The sequence below is a fragment of the Ambystoma mexicanum genome, chromosome 7p (assembly GCF_040938575.1).
Source record: "Ambystoma mexicanum isolate Mex_15411 chromosome 7p, UKY_AmexF1_1, whole genome shotgun sequence".
NCBI classification, from domain to species: domain Eukaryota; kingdom Metazoa; phylum Chordata; class Amphibia; order Caudata; family Ambystomatidae; genus Ambystoma; species Ambystoma mexicanum.
In genome coordinates, this window is record NC_090939.1 from 712,895,854 (window position 1) to 712,912,633 (window position 16,780).

The following is a 16,780-nucleotide window of genomic DNA, read 5'->3' on the forward strand; positions in this document are numbered from 1 at the left end:
CCAAGACTCTCTTGGAGTCAGTCCTGGCGCCTTTGGCGCCAGGCTCATAACCATCATGAAGACCAACATTAGAATGAGACTATTTACTTGGGACTATTTAACTTGGGGGTTCAGCCAACATGGAGGCACACACATAGCTCAGTTACAAGGAACTGAGCTATGCGGTCTAGTCTTTTGGGTGTGGCAGGCCTGGGACTACTTTACCTGGACTACTTTGGGTGTGGCAGGCCTGGGACTATTTTAACTGCACTACTTTACCTGAGACTATTTAAACCGCACCAAAACAGCAGAACACGCTTCGTGTTATTCTGCTGTGGGCAGCGTAACGCTCACCGTGTCCAGTTCTTTGATGCCAGCTTACTTGAAACCAAGGACCTGCAGAGAGAGAAAGAGCACTACGAAACTTACCTGGAATAGTATCCTGTCTTCAATCCATCGCCGACTTCAGTTCCACTCACCTGAAGGTACGAACTCCATCATTCGGCACCGCATGCATCCTGGAATACCATAACCTGTAAAGAGGAGGAAGAAAGACAGCATTAATAAGCGTTTCCTCACGTTTCCTCCTGAACGAAGAAAGCCACACAATTCCTACCTGGGTAGTCATCTCCTGGTCAGTATCATTGCTGGAACATCCCAGCGCTTGGCGAGGAACATCTCTACCTGCAAGGAGAGAAAAGACACAGGTTAGCAATATAAAAGGCAAAACACCGGCCCATGCTCATCTTCAAACTGCATAACAACACCAAAATACCTTTCCATACCCAAAAGGAAAGAAGCAAGACATTATTATTCAAACTAAGAGGAACATAAGAACTGCATATAAAGACTGTAAAGCAGCAAACCTACAGAGTCGCAGCAGGCCTGGATTCCCACAGGGGGCTTGCACCAGTGAAGTAACTTGGTCGCTGCTCGCCCCCATATCTACGCGCCCTGCCACGAAGAGCAGGACAGAGAATCCACCTTTTAGAATATTAAGACCCATCTTTAACCAGAGGCCTTACCAAGGGACCGGGAGAGGGTTCAAGAGTGCAAATCATCCAACCAGGGTTGGGTGGCGTCCCCGTGGATACCATGTGGGTGTATCAGAACACAAAGCCTCAAAAATATTATCCACCTGGGCGTCATGGAGACTTCAGAGATTGACCAGTTAGCTCAGTTGTTGGGACAATTACGCGCTGAAGTACATTCAGCCAGGCAAGAAACCATCGCTCTTAGGAGGGATTTGATTGTTACTAAGGATCGTACTGAGGAAATAAGTAGACAACTGCTCCAATCACAGGCAGGACAGACCCCATTGCCTGGTAACATTCCGCCAGCACCTGTACCAACTTCTTCCACGAATCAGGTACAAATAACCCTTCCTGGGGCAGTTCCTTTAGCTCCACCTGAACGATTTACAGGGGACCCCAAGAAGTACGCAACGTTCATGAACCAGTGTCGTCTTCATTTCCTTTGCAGACCTGGGGCTTTTCCTAACGACCAAGCGCGGGTTGCTTTTGTCTTGTCATATCTGAGTGGCAGTACTGCGGATTGGTCGGTACCAATGGTAAGTCAGGATAACCCGTTGTTACATGACCTTGGGCGTTTCCAGATGGAAATGAAAAAACTCTTTGCTCGTCATACCCAAGGCCAAGCATTAGACAACAAACTTTCGTCACTCCGTCAAGGAAGTCAAGACTTGCTTACATATATAGCAACATTTAACAGAGTAGTCGTGAAGCTGGGTGGCCTGAGGACAAAAGGACCACACCATTTCATCGGGGTCTATGAGGGGAACTAAAGGATGTCCTTGCTCAAGTGGTTAACCCACCTAAAGACTGTGCAGAATTCATCAACCTTGTGGTGCAATTAGATCACAGATTACAAGACCGAAAAGCGAACGGATAAGGTTAGACACTCGAGCTGTGTATGTCCGGTCAAAGGATAATGTTGCACGTACTTTGGAAAACATGGTAGAACCCATGCAAATCGGAGGTGTATGGCCCCCTTTACCTAAAACTGAAAGAGACAAGAGAAGGCAATAGCAATTATGCTTATATTGCGGAAAATCAGGCCACTTCCTCAAAGAATGTCCAGTGAAACCACCAAGGAGAACTGTTGGAGCCACAGAGAAGGAAGATAATAACAAGGAGTCGGAAAACTACCAAGCCCGAAAAGCGTAGAGGTGCGCTTGTCGAGCGAGAAGGATGAGCCAAAGACCTCACACTTTGCATTACCAGTAATTTTGATCAATCACCAACGACTGTATCGGATGCATGCTGTCAAAGCATACATAGACAGCGGAGCAGTTGGGAATTATGTAGACCAAGATCTGGCAGCAGAGATGGGGCATCCCTTATGCTCTAAGTCGACTACTGAAAAAGTTTCTACTGTTGATGGGACAGAAATAGCTTCCGGACCAGTGACTCAATGTACAGCAGCACTAACCTTACTGTGCCAGGATGGACACCGAGAATCTATTGCATTCGATCTCATCAAAGCTCCTCAGTTTCGACTAATCTTAAGGATGCCATGGTTGGTAGCTCACAACCCTCTAATAGATTGGCGTGCCAAGAAGTTGGCCTTTTCTGATGATTGTGCTCGCACCTGTTATTACCAAGAAAAGGGGAAAACAGATTTATGTAAATCTGCTACTCCCAGTATGGCGGCAATTGTACTAGGTGTGACTAGTACTCTACCAAATGAATACCAAGATTTTCAAGACGTGGTCCAGAAAGAACAAGCCAATACTCTACCACCGCACAGGCCCTATGATTGTCAGATCGACCTCATACCTGGTGCGCAAATTCCTTGTGGCCGAATCTATACACTTACTGAACCAGAAAACCTCCATTTGAAATCTTATCTTGATCAGTACCTGGCTAATGGATTTATCCGCCCGTCTAAATCACCGGCAGCAGTCCCTTATTCTTCGTACCAAAGAAGGAAGGAGATTTGAGGACTTGCATTGACTATCGCACATTAAACCAGATCACAGTAAAAACATGTTATCCACTGCCCCTTATTCCCGAATTATTGGATCAAGTCAAAAACGCCCAAATCTATACCAAACTGGACCTTAGGGAGGCGTACCATCTTGTTCGAGTGAAGAAAAGAGACAAATGGAAAACCGCCTTTCGTACCAAATATGGCTTGTATGAATACCAGGTAATGCCTTTTGGACTTTGCAATGCTCCCACTGCATTCCAGTACTATATGAATGATGTTTTGCAGGAGTTAATCGACGTTTGCGCCCTGGTTTACATTGATGACATCTTAGTGTATTCTGCTACAAAAGAAGACCATGTAAGGCATGTCCGCTCTGTCCTTACTAAACTCTGCCAACATAAACTGTATGCTAAACTTGAAAAATGTTCTTTTCATGTCACCGAAGTGGAGATCCTCGGTTTTATCCTCACACCAAAAGGTATCAGAATGGATAGGCACATTCTTAACTGGCCATCACCAACTTCATTTAAAGGAATCCACAATATGTTGGGCTTTGCAAACTTTTACCGCCGATTCATCCCAGATTTTTCCCAAATAGTGCATCCAATTACATATATATTGCGAAAAAACAATAAAAAGTTCCATTGGACCGAAGAAGCAGAGAACGCCTTTCAAGAACTTAAGAAAAAATTCACTTCTGCTCCAGTTCTACGGCATCCTCTCCCAGACCTCCCTTATATAGTTGAAACAGATGCCTCTAGCATGGCTAATGGAGATGGTCTCTCACAAAGGGACCCAGGAACTGGCCAGTTACACTCTGTGGCCTTCTGGTGATGAAAATTCTCATCTCCTGAACTCAACTATGCTATCACAGACAAAGAACTCTTGGCTATAAAATCAGCTTTCAAGGCATGGCGACACTATCTCCTTGGTGCTAGACATACTGTTACGGTCATAACTGATCATCGAAACCTGCAATACCTAAAAACAGCAAAGGCTCAATCATCTCGTCAACTGCGGTGGGCTCTTTTCTTCGCTGAATATGACTATGTGATCACCTACCGACCAGGAGTCTGAAACGGAAAGGCAGAAGCCTTGTCCCGCATGGGTGTTGATGAAAAGGTATACATAACTCCAGATCCAGTAGCCATCATTCCAGAAGACAAACTCCTTGGTCTTACAACAACATTGACACAGGGTGAACTCCAAAAGAAGATCCAACTCTTAATGGATCCCACTCTCTCACAATAGTGGTGTACTCAAGGAGAACATTACACCATTAAAGACCAGTTACCATATTTTAGGAACCGTCTATACCTGGCAAGTAAAGATTTGCAAGAACAGGTTATTTCGGGTTATCACGACTCCCTGATTGAAAGTCATCCTGGAATTGCCAAAACTCTAGCTAAAGTAAAACAAAACTATTGGTGGCCCACATGGCGTAAAGACATCATCCAATTTATCCAATCTTGCAGTGTGTGTGCACAAAACAAGTCCCAAAAGCAGAAACCAGCTGGTCTTCTCCAACCATTGGAAATTCCTCCCGCACCATGGCACACACTGTCCCTTGATTTCATTACAGATCGACCTCCCAGTCAAGGATTCAACACCATCTTAGTCATTGTAGACTTGTTCTCTAAAATGGCACACTTTATTCCTTTTAAGGGTCTTCCAAATGCATCCAGTTTAGCAAAAGTATTCTTGGAGGAAATCGTACAGCTACATGGCTTTCCATCGGTCTTATTCTCAGATCAGGGTAGTCAGTTTGTATCCAACTTCTGGAGGAAATGCTGTTCAATGGCCCAAATTGACATTCAACTATCCACAAGTCACCATCCTCAAACAGATGGCCAAACAGAAAGAACAAACTAAGAGGAACATAAGAACTGCATATAAACACTTTAAAGCAGCAAACCTACGGAGTCGAAGCAGGCCTGGATTCCCACAGGGGGCTTGCAACAGTGAAGTAACTTGGTTGCTGCTCGCCCTCCACATCTACGTGCCCTGCCACGAGGAGCAGGACGGAGAATCCATCTTTTACAATATTAAGAGCCATCTTTAACCAGAGGCCTTACCAAGAGACCGGGAGAGGGTTCGAGAGTGTAAATCATCTAGCCAGGGCTGGGTGGCGTCCCCGTGGATACCACGTGAGCGTAACAGGTTGTGGCTTCTTTCTTTTCAACTAAAACTACTAGGAAAGCTCTGAAGATTAAATTGCATTGTGGTGGTGGTAGATGGTTACCGAAGTGATGCTAAACAATATTTTCTAATTATGTCCAACAGAGGTGTTGCTAGAGGGGGGCTGAGGGTGCTTTAGCCCCGGGTCTTCTGGTTGTAGCCCCGGATAGAAGCTCAGGGACTACAACCAAAAGGCTATAGCTAGCCCTGAAAACCACCAGTCCCGACATTAGCTTAGCCCCTGATCTTTTCCAGACCTAGCAACACCCCTGATGTCCAAGATTGTGAATTAGCAGGTGTGCTGCATTTTGGGTGTTTACTATCAGAGCAAAACACAGGTGTGCATGATCAATTTCCCGTAGACTTTCTAATGACTGAACACAGTCATTCATGCACTGATTTTTTACGTCCCTCCTCTCTCACAGGGGTGGGCGCACACACTACAAGTTTATGTCTATTCTCTCACAAGGATGGATGCAGACATTACATTTTTACATCTCTCATCGCTTGCAGGGGTGGGACCTGAATTGCTATGTCTCTCCTCCCTTGAGAGGAGAGACATACAATTGTAAAGTACGCCACCCAAACCTGCAAGACCCAAGAGACATAGACATTCAGGATGTGGCCTTTTCTGAAAGTGGAGCAAGGTAAAAAAAAGTCCTCTCTCCTCTCTCGCTGGGGTAGGGAACACACTGGATTTTTACTTCTCTACTAAATATTTGCCTCTCTCCGCTCTTTTAGCAGTGTGGGCACACACACAGACACAGACGCACACACACTACTTTTTTTTACCTTGCTCCACTTTCAGAAGGGGCCACATCCTGAATGTCTATGTCTCTTGGGTCTTGCAGGTTTGGGTGGCGTACTTTACAATTGTATGTCTCTCCTCTCAATCATTGGTGAGCACACACAATTAAGGTGTATGCCTCTTCGCTTTTTCAGAGGTGAATCCACAGACTGAATATTTATGTCTACCCTCTCTTGCAGGGGGCGCACACACTTTCACTTTTTAATCCTCCTCTCATGTAGCAACTGGGGCACACACTGACATTTTTCTTCTCCCCTCTCTCACAGGTTTGGGTACACATACTACATTTTTACATCTCTCTTCTCTTTCAGATGTGGGGTTGCACAATGATTGTTTATTTATCTACTCTCTCACAAGGATAGGCACACACACTAGAAATTAATGTCCCTCTTCACTCGCTGCGATGGATGAAAACAATATATTTGTATATCTCTTCTGTTTCATGGGGATGTGTCACACAGTGATATTGTATGTCTGTACTGTCTCTCAGGAGGGGTTGAACAAATTACATTTGTACGTCTCCCCTCCCTCACCGGGATGTGCACAGACACTCAAAGTTCACATTTCTCCTCTCTCGCTGGGGTAGGGAACACACTGGATTTTTACTTCTCTACTAAATATTTGCCTCTCTCCGCTCTTGTAGCAGTGTGGGCACACACACAGTTTCTATGTTTATGCTCTCTCACAGGGCTGGAGACACACACTGATTGTTAATGCCAAAGGTTGAGCTGAACCCAAGCTGAGTATATTCAAATGGTGGGATTCATTTCTAATCACCATAACCAGCATTACCAAATCTTTCCCTTTGCTATACATGGCAGGAATAAATTAGTTGAAACATATTTATGGAATGGTACATTGTACAATGGCTCCAGTTTATTTAGCGAGCAAACAAATCCAGCATACTCAACGACAGAACATGGTTGCAAGTCTAATGCAATAATGTCACCAATACTAAAATGGCCAGCATGAGCAGGGGGGTTGTCCTGAGGCCATACTTGCTTTTTCTCCATGCACTCTTGGATAAAAAGCTGTGACAATGACTTCTTGCTCTTTACGATATTCCCAAGGCTGTGGCTTCCCCTTTCAGTCACCTTTTTTTCTTTCATTCAGTGCAAGGTGACTGGGTTGCTTGCACACAGATGATTTATTAGAGTTTATGCGCATAATTGTTTGAGTTTGATGAACCATGAGAGAAAACTACTGAGGGGAAATATAAAGGATTCTTAAATTCAAAAAATAAAAACCTGAGCCCCGAGGGTCAGACAAATAATATTTAAAAGGAGCCCATGATAAAAGAAGTATAAATAAAGGAAATAAAGACAGTGAAATCATGATTAAAACAACAGAAGCCCAACTGGCAAATCAGGAGAGTGAGCCTAGCAGAAGAGGACCAGAGTGAAAACACACTGCCAGCCAATACCATAAGCAGGGCTTTCCTCCAATCAGCAGCCAAGAGGATGAGGAGGAGACTGGTTATAAAATCATAGCTTGTCTCAGTCAGGGACAGGTTCCCTGTATTTCTCTCTAGACGCTGGTCAATTGTAGATGAACTGTATCCTGAAGGCGCAGTTGCTGCCTGGGTGAAGGAGCCTGGACATCCCTGGAGCACTGTCTGCCTGAAAGCTGCCTGAAGAGTCTGGAGGAAATTGATTGACCCAGGGGGAGGAAAGAGGGTACCTGTGCAGCCTACCTAAGTAAGCCTAAAAGATGAGAGAGATGACATGATCCACAAGACTGGAAAGAGGCCAAGGCAACCCTTCCATAAGACCCTGGTCGAGCAATATAGACAGAAGCAAGTCCCCTGAAGAGAAGAGGGGCAAATGCCAAGTCCCCTGAAAAGGACAGGTGCAAACCCTTCCATAAGACTCTGGTAGAGAGACCATAAAAGACGCAAGTTCACGCAAGAGAAGAGGGAAAAAAGCAAAGTCCTCTGAAGAGGAGAAGGGCAAAGTAAAGAGAAAGAGAAAAGAACCACCAAGTAAGAGGTGAGAATACCCAATGGAGGGGGTAAGAGGGAAAAACTCAGAATCCCAAATGGAGGTTGGGGCGCATATGAAAAAAACCAAGAGAGAGAGCGCGAGAAGTAGTGTGAGGGATGAATCAACCAAAGGATTAGGATACGGAACCAAATCAAAGGATTCAGCTGATCCCTCGCCTAAGAGGTCCTGCACCTACAAGGCAACCTGAGGTCCTAGTTTGATTTTTCGCATAAGCAGCCCCATTGCTTGTCGGCCAGAGGAGGCCTAGGAGAAGGCCGCTCTGAATTGATAGATTTTGTTATTTTAGGGGACGACGTTAAGTTAGATATTTTAACCCCAACCCTTTTTTCACTTAAGTGAAGTTTAATTGTCTCATTTCAACATTTGATTTAGCCAGTCTGACAACTCACTATTTTTAGGAACATTTGATTCAGGAAACCTTTGTATTAAGCTCAGAATTAGTTGTAACTGGCAAATTTACTTTAGGGTTTTTAGTACTTTGGGCACTTTTTTGACTCCATAGGTGAAGTGCACCTTATGTTTGCAGTATTCACACCAGGATGGACATCAAAATAATTTGTGTTTCAATACTTCACTTTATTACTGAAACCCTGTTTTGTCTTACACTTGCTTAATCATTTTCTTGGAAAGAAAACAAGGTCTGAAACTCTTCTGTTCATCACGTCACCATAGCGGGGAAGCAGAATCTAGCCCTGGCCAATTCTATTTTTTCGGGCATAGACATCAAGTGGTGCCCTCCCACCCCAGCTTTCCTCTCAATAGTTCATCTTTGACCCTCTCCTAGCTGCCCCATAGTACTTAACGGCTTCGTAAATGGTGAGTCACAAAACGTTGGGGTTTCAAGCCTGTCTCAGAGATGGGCTTTGGTGGTGCTGGCATTTTTTCAAGGCAGTTGAAGGACATTGCAGCTCTAAAAAGAAAAATAATCATGTTTGAGGGCAGGGCATTTAAACTTTTTGCAAAAAACCACATGTTCTTTCTGCCCACTGGCCCCAGCAGCCCAATACCGTGCTTGTTGTCCCTCAGGCTAAGCACACAGTCAATGGGCCTCATTACGACCCAGGCGTTAAGGGTTAACGCCGTCGTTAACCCTTAACGCCTATTCTGATTTTAACGGCTGCTCTTAGCAGCCGTTAAAATCCATGGCGCTAACCTGCCATGATGCTAATTACGCCACCGTAATTTACGGTGGCGTAATTAGCGCCTTCCCCACTCCCATTATGCCCTATGGGGCAAAAATGGGAATGGGGAAGGGAAAATGGGAAATGGGGATTTACCGCCCCACTCACCTTGGAATGGGGCGGTAAATCCGCCATCCACCATGGTGTAAACGTAGTTTACACCATGGTGGTAAAGTTGGCGCAATTAGCGCCTGGGTCGTAATGACCCCCAATGTGTTTAAGTAATATATCATATACTTGGTGCAAAGAAAGGGCATAGGCATTTCACGTTAGAAGTGCCACAGATTTGGCAGTGAAAGCCACAGAAGGATAAACTGATTTGCCCAGGGTAACAGACTTTAGATTAGTGCTGATGCTAGGATTTGAGACCGTTCCACATGTTAGGGATTTTCTGCTACAATTACATGTTTTGCTTAAGTTATCATTGGGTTTTTAGCTTTCTTTTTTGTCACAATAACCAACCCTTATGTTCCAGAGCATGGGGATAAGTATCACAATAACCGCGCCTTATGTATACGATTTGGAGGGAAAGTGCCACACGAAATCCTTTTTATACAAGAGCATGCAGAAATGTGCCCAAACCAACCCTTATATACAAGATTATGAGGCAAGTGTTACACGTCAACCCTTAAACAATACAATGAAATATAAATAAACAAATTATGCACTCCCCATTAATATTGATCACTGCCATTCCAAACCGATGTATTTTTCATGGCCTTTGTTTAGGGTCATTGTGCATATATTACTGTCTTCTTTAACGTCAGTTCTGACAGAAAACTCTACATCAGAGTGCATTACCCCATTTCACTTTGCTGGAAAAGGTCGTTCTTGTCTTCAAGGAAGCAAACTAGGTTTCCCCCATAACTCCAAATAAGGCCCAAACTACCCCATTAGGTGGAGACAGACAAGCAATGTCGGGGCCACTGGTGCATAAAGCCGTGTGGCCACTTGTCAGAGCAGGGATGGGGGAAAGGGTCTAGGGGTTTACATATGGTGAGACTGGCAGGGAGCAATGTCTCCTAGTGGACTCATCAAGTGTGAAAGACAAAGGAAGATGGGGGTGATTGACAGCAGGTGCAGCAGCCACATCAGGTTGAGGCAGCCACATTGGTTACAGCAATGTCAGGGCCATAGGTGCACAAAGCCCTGTGGCTTCTGGTCAAAGCAGGGGGTAATGGGTGGGAGGTGCTCCTATGGAGAGGCTGTGGGTAAATGAAGATGCAGCCATCCCAATTGGGCGGAGAAGAGCACGCTGGCTGCTGCAATGTCGGGGCTACCGGTGCACTAAGCCCAGTGGTCCATTGTCAGAGCGGGGGTCAGGTGTGAGGGGGTGCACCTTTGGCGAGGCTGCCATGGAGAAAGCTCCCTCAGCAGCCTCCTCATGCAGGGCGCGGAAGATGGAGGAATCTAGGGGCCACTGCTAGTAGGTGCAGTGGACCCCATCAGATGGATGTGGACACACTGTCTGCAGCAATGTTGGGGCCACAGTGGCAAAAAGGCCCAGTGGCCAATGGTGAGCACATGGGAATAAGGAGCGTAGGCAGGCAGTAGGTTACATCTATGGCGAGTCAAGGACGGGCAGAAGATGAAGGAAGATGGTGCCATGACAAGTAGGTTTAGCAGCCCCCATTGGGTTAAGTTAGACATGCTGGCTGCAGGAATGTTGAGGCCACCGGTGCACAAAGCCTGGTGGCCCCTGGTCAGTATGGAATGGGGTGGTGCATTTCAGGCTGTAGGTGCAGGGGTATTGTCCCCTGGCAGCCTCATTAAGCAAGCAAGGTGGGGCAAGCGAGTGGCCCACAGAATTAAGTGCAGGGGCAGAGGGTGGAAGGAAGGAGTAGATGGGGTGGGAGTAGGGGATTTAAGGCTTACCTATATCACTTGAGGTATATGGCATAAGAAGTGCAGGAAGAGAACATTGGTTCCTGACCCTCACTTCTTGTTTCTAGCAGAGCCAGTCTGTGTTCTTTGGTCAGGTTGAATCAGTTAATAAGCAAACAACGTATTTGGCTTCTGCAGCCTGCAGCCTCTGTCCGGAGTGCTCCTCTTTCTGTGATTACAAATAGAGAGAAGATAGCTCATCATAGAATGTGCACTTTGGCTTTGAGTCACTATTTCAGGAGGTATTCGGTCGAAGCCAAACAGTTCTATTATGGCTGAACTCGGGCGAATAGTGATCTGAAGCTGAGGTGTGGTACACTCCTACTTATTAGGCTATGTTGTGTTAGGAAAAATAAATGTCTCTATTTACAGGCTATCTCCATAGATACATTAATGGTGCACAATCTTTCTAAAAGAGGAAAAGGAAACTGTACAAAGTCTCAGTGAGTGTTATTTGATTCCATTCCTGTCCAAAAGAGTTAAACCCTGATTTCCGAAATAGGACACCTGATTTTCCAATTCCTACCCTCACTTGTATGTTTATTCTTTAACACCCAAACATTATTCCAAACTAAATTGAACAAAGTTTAACATTTCATTCTTTGGGTGGCAGAGATCTTCACCCTCCAAACGGCCTTTGTCTGCTGCCAGAAAGTGTACACTAAAGATTCAACCTCTGCTGCTAAAATTGCATCAGGCAGCTTGAAGTAATTCCAGGCCCAAGTGGTTGATGGCAAAGGTGGGGTAACTGTCCTCTTGATCTTCTACTTTTGGAGGGGCTCTAGAGCCTTCTCTAGCTCTCACTGGGCTTTGTGCCTCATCCTGACCACTGGGGTGCTCGCTCTTGTACTCCTGACCTCTGTATTGCTGAACCTCCTCCTGTCCCCTGCAGTAATAGCTGTGCAACAGGTCCGTGCTCCTCCACTGCTGCTGTGTCACCACTGATCCCACTTTGCCTCATAGGCAGCGTCATCTGATGCAAGATGATCACTATCTGAGTTTGTGTCTGTCTAAACATTTTCAGGCATGATTCCCACCCTTCTTCCGATTCTAAGTAGAGGGATAAGAGAACCACATCCACGTGTGAATCCAGATCTCTGTAATCTTCCTGCTCAGAGAGCACCACATCAGACTCCTCCCCCCGCGTCCCTCTCATTTTTCCCCAGGAGAAAGGAGGTTTTTCTAAAGAAAACAAAAATACACATTTGTTTCTTCAAAAAAGAAAATGGTTTCCCAAACTTAAGAAACAACAGTACACAAGTATTCCCTAACAAAAAAGAAAGTGTTCTCAGCTAAAGAGGAAACAATTTCCAATCCCGAATATCATACACAATTCCCTACCAAAAATGCCTCTCGTTCACCAGAGCTTGGTCACACGTTGCCTTCATGCAGCCAAACTCAAACCCCAAAGGAAAAATAAAGTTGCTGCCTTCTATATGTGCTACCAAAATCATTTTCTGATGAAGAACTCACTCAGATTCAAATACGAATATCTGAATCTGACGTCACTTTGATGATCTCAGCTGATTACTCATATGACATGATAATATGGGTTGCCTAATTCCCCTCATGGGCTTCCCGATCTCATCCTATATTTAAACATCACAAATCTTCAATGGGCTTTCATGGATTAACGCAAATCCAGAGATTGACTCAATGGGAATTTGTTGAGGCATAGAGGAGATTCGCCCAGGCTCATTTAGATAGCCAGAAAGTAGCCCCTTCACTATCACTTTAGTATTGTGATGCATATAAGTATTCAATGAAAAGGCTTTGTTAATAGGATGTTATGGTTAAGTTGCCCTGATAAAAATTCAATTAAAAAACGTTGTTAAAGGGAAGTATGGTTACAAGTAAAACTGAAAAATCTCAGAAATTCAACAGTTATGGCAAGCTAAGCAAGCATAACTCACGCCACCTTCATGCACTGCTAAGGTTAACACCCAGGACATCAAAGATTACATCACAAATGGCATTGATAACATCACTGATGACATCACATATCAGGGACCACTTATTTTTGTTCACTGACATATATAGGCCAGGTGGTTTTGTTCACTGACAGTCAGAATATTAAAATTCAAAAGGTGCTATATATCTAGACGTTAACCTCGTCATATGTTCTTAAAGTACTTTCCTTAGGGCTTGGTCTCAGCTCATGTTGCACATCCATGGGGAAATAAGCAGGCCTCAAACACACAATTCATTTACATGAAGATAAACTTTAATGTTATTAACCTCATTACGACTACTGCCAAACTTGAACGCTTGCACTGCGAGCCACTGAAGGGCTCTCACCAGCTGTCTCACGCGCTTCCTGGAGGAGGCGGAGCTGGGTTGGTCACGTGACCTGGCACGTGACTTTTTGCAGCTTTAAAACACCGAGGCCACTACCCTTGCGGCGCTAAGCCCGACAGGTGCAAAGGGCGCCGGTTGTTCTACAGCTGTTCAGCGCTGACGGCGTGATCAGTGACCGGGAGTCTGCGGAGGGGTAACCTCTTTGATCCTGGCCTGAAGACAAAGCGCACCATACCCTGCGACATCAGAGCATATTACAACGTTACAGCAGAGACACAGATACTTGTCATCAGAGGAGCTGCAGCTACTGACCATTTAATATCGCAGTGTCCGTACGGAGTTGTGGGCCATTGGGAACCGTGGACCACAAAGAAACCTTACAGATTTAGACACACATGGTAAGCAGACACGGCGTAAGTAATTGTTCTCTATACCGCATTTCCTGCGCTGTGTCTGGATGAAGACATGCGCTTGCGAAGCTCCAAGCAAGGGGAAGAGTGCTCAATCAATGAGGACATAAGGCCCGTTACAAAGCGCGTCCCACTGCCCCATACCCCTTGCATACCCAGTCCAAAAGTGAAGAGAGTGGGGGGCGGCATCACCATCTCTACCACCCCCCCAAAAAATTGTAAACTGAGCTCCATCCCCATTGACTCAGCGTGCTCAGGGGTGGCTAAGGAAACGACCAGGGGGGAGGAGAGCCAGGTCACAGCTGAGATTATGCGAATTAAAGCGCTTTCTGTGGCAACACGCGGCGCAGCGAAACTGGCCGAGTCGCAGTCTCCCAGAGGGGAGACTAGACAAAGCCTTACCTGTGACCCTGCGTACGCCAAGAAGCGCGACATAGACTCCAATGCTGCACTGGGCACGAGCAGCAATGCTCTCACGCAGTCGAACTGGAGCACAGAGTCCTCGTCAATCAGTGATGAGTGTAACAAATCCAGTCCTGAGTGCACAAAGCCGCAACGAAATAAAGAAGACAAGCCTATTTCATCACCAACACACAACATGAGGGCCCAAGTTCACGCCCACAGTGATGCCGACAAAGCACAAGTCCCGCCAGACCAGATAGGGTCACTGCCAGAATCACAAACAAGCACCTGTGCAGTAAACATACTATCAATTGCTCAAAATTGTAAAAAGAGATCAAGAGACAAATGCACAAAAAGCACTAAGAAGAAGCTACCACAAGCTAGAAAACAACAAGCAATCAGAGGTAGCATGATCAAAAATTTAACATATACAAAACTTCGGAAAAATCATTCTTTGCGAATGTTGACTGACTTTTTTGAAATTCAGCCACAAACAAAAACTAACATGTGCGACGAAATCTCTGACGCAGAAATGCTCGCAGCAGAGACTGACATGTTACCCCCGGCAAAACAAAGAAAATTCGATCATACAAACAGAGTCATCCCAGATTTGTCAACAACGCTCGACCCTCAATCTGCAGAAGCAGCGGAGCAGCGTACCATGGAAAAGCCAGATGCGCCAACCAATAGAGAAATAGCACAGAAATTGCCAGCCCAAAGTGGAACTCAACCCATGAGTAATGTCCAGGATCAGCACAATATGGAAAAACAAAATAAAGATGAGCATCAAAAGGTAAAAGGTCGGATTTTGGCCGAAAACACCACACCGAGCAGTGCTATCATACCCACAAGGGTCAACCCTATCAGGGATCCTCTGATAAAAGAATCAATTCTAACAAATACCCCGTTAGAACAAATCGAAGGTGTGCCAAAGAAAACAAACTTACTTCATCCCCCTGGCGACGACAACAGTGGGAATCCTAATGAAGGTGATCGACAACACCCTATAACCCATAATGACTTAACAGAAGCAGGCATCAGCATCGCAAAACCCAATGTCCCAACAGATGCCTAAGTACAGGAGCCCAAGAAAGTAGCTGCCGAACCCACGACACCCACAGACGGGTACGTAGAACAAGAGCATTCACTTGCGATTCCTAATGCTTCCGTGAAAAAAACTACGATCCCCAAAGACAGGCTGACGTCGGCAACAAAGGAAACTACATCTAATCTGCATGGACCAAACGCAAGTCGACTATCGACAAATAATACCACGTCGCCCTCGAATATAGGAAAAGTCAGTCTCTCAACGCAAACATCAAGTAAACGGTATTCTGCTTCTGGGCTAATGCACTACGAAAACATGAGTCAGCAACGATCACCTGCAGCACAAGATGCGGCCACAAAGAAAACAGATCTCCCAAGCATAATGTCAGTTATAACCATCGCCTTGAACCCCTTCTGTAAACTTTATGAAACAATGCACGAAACGATGAAAGATCAGCAAGTGGTTCTAGCCATGATCCTCACAAAAGTGCTGTATTTAGAGACCTACATAACAGCAAAGGAAAACGCTGTAGGTCCAAAAGACAAGTTGGATCCACAAGTTCCATATTCAAAAAATGAAGGCGCACCATTGTATCACGATGCACAAACGCAAACAAGGAAAGAACACACTGCATATGAAATTGGAACACAAACCAACATAGTCATCGATCTTACAGAAGAAAAGCGCGTCATCGACATGCGGGCAATGCAGGCAATAGTGCAAAATCAAACTGAAAAATGCAACCACAGGGAGAAGTCGCCCCCAAATTCAACATGTCAGGCTCCCAAAATACTGCTAGTCCTAAACAAGGTACCTGCAAGTAACCAGCTTGAAAAGGACAAAAATGAATTAACATATTCTATTTTTGAATCGACCAACTGCAAAGACAAACTGAGTCTCGAAAGTACATTGGTAAATGCAAACAGCAATTCCTTCACGAAAAAGAACACCAAGGCATCACAAAAAAGTACCCTTAACAGTGATAGCTCAAACAGAAGACAAGCACAGGTAAAAATACCTCCACCCGAAAAAAAAAGCCAGAAGGTTGCTATTGATAATGTAAACCCCTCAAGACCGAATGAAACAAATGAAAACCAAAACGCCAGAGGTAACTCAGCGGTAAGAAACTGTTCAACTGACTCGGACTCAGCAGACGCACTGTTAGATCTCAGCGTCTATCCTGCTGACGACTCAAGCTCAAACATAACACCTGAGCAAATCATAAAAGACAAGGCAAGAGGGTATTATACAAATCAAGACATTTCCTCAACCCTGGGAGGAAATAACAAAGACCCAAAGGAGCGCGACTTTGAAACCCTGGAAGAAAGGCGTAATCGCCTGGCATATCACTTTAAAACCAATGAGGCAGAAAAGTGCACGAGGAAAGCAAATTACACGACGAAAACGCCAGACAAAGAAACTACTCACAAGAGATCCAAAACTGATAATCACAGACCCGAGACGGACAGGAGACACAGGAGAGGGAAAGAAGAGATACTTAGGAAAAGCAACGAATCTTGTGAGAAACAAAAGAAATCAGAACCATCACATCAAGATTCACGCTCGATCTCCTGTGGCGATCAACATAAGACATACGACAGAAACACAACGAAAAAGCGTCACAGGAGAGATGCAGA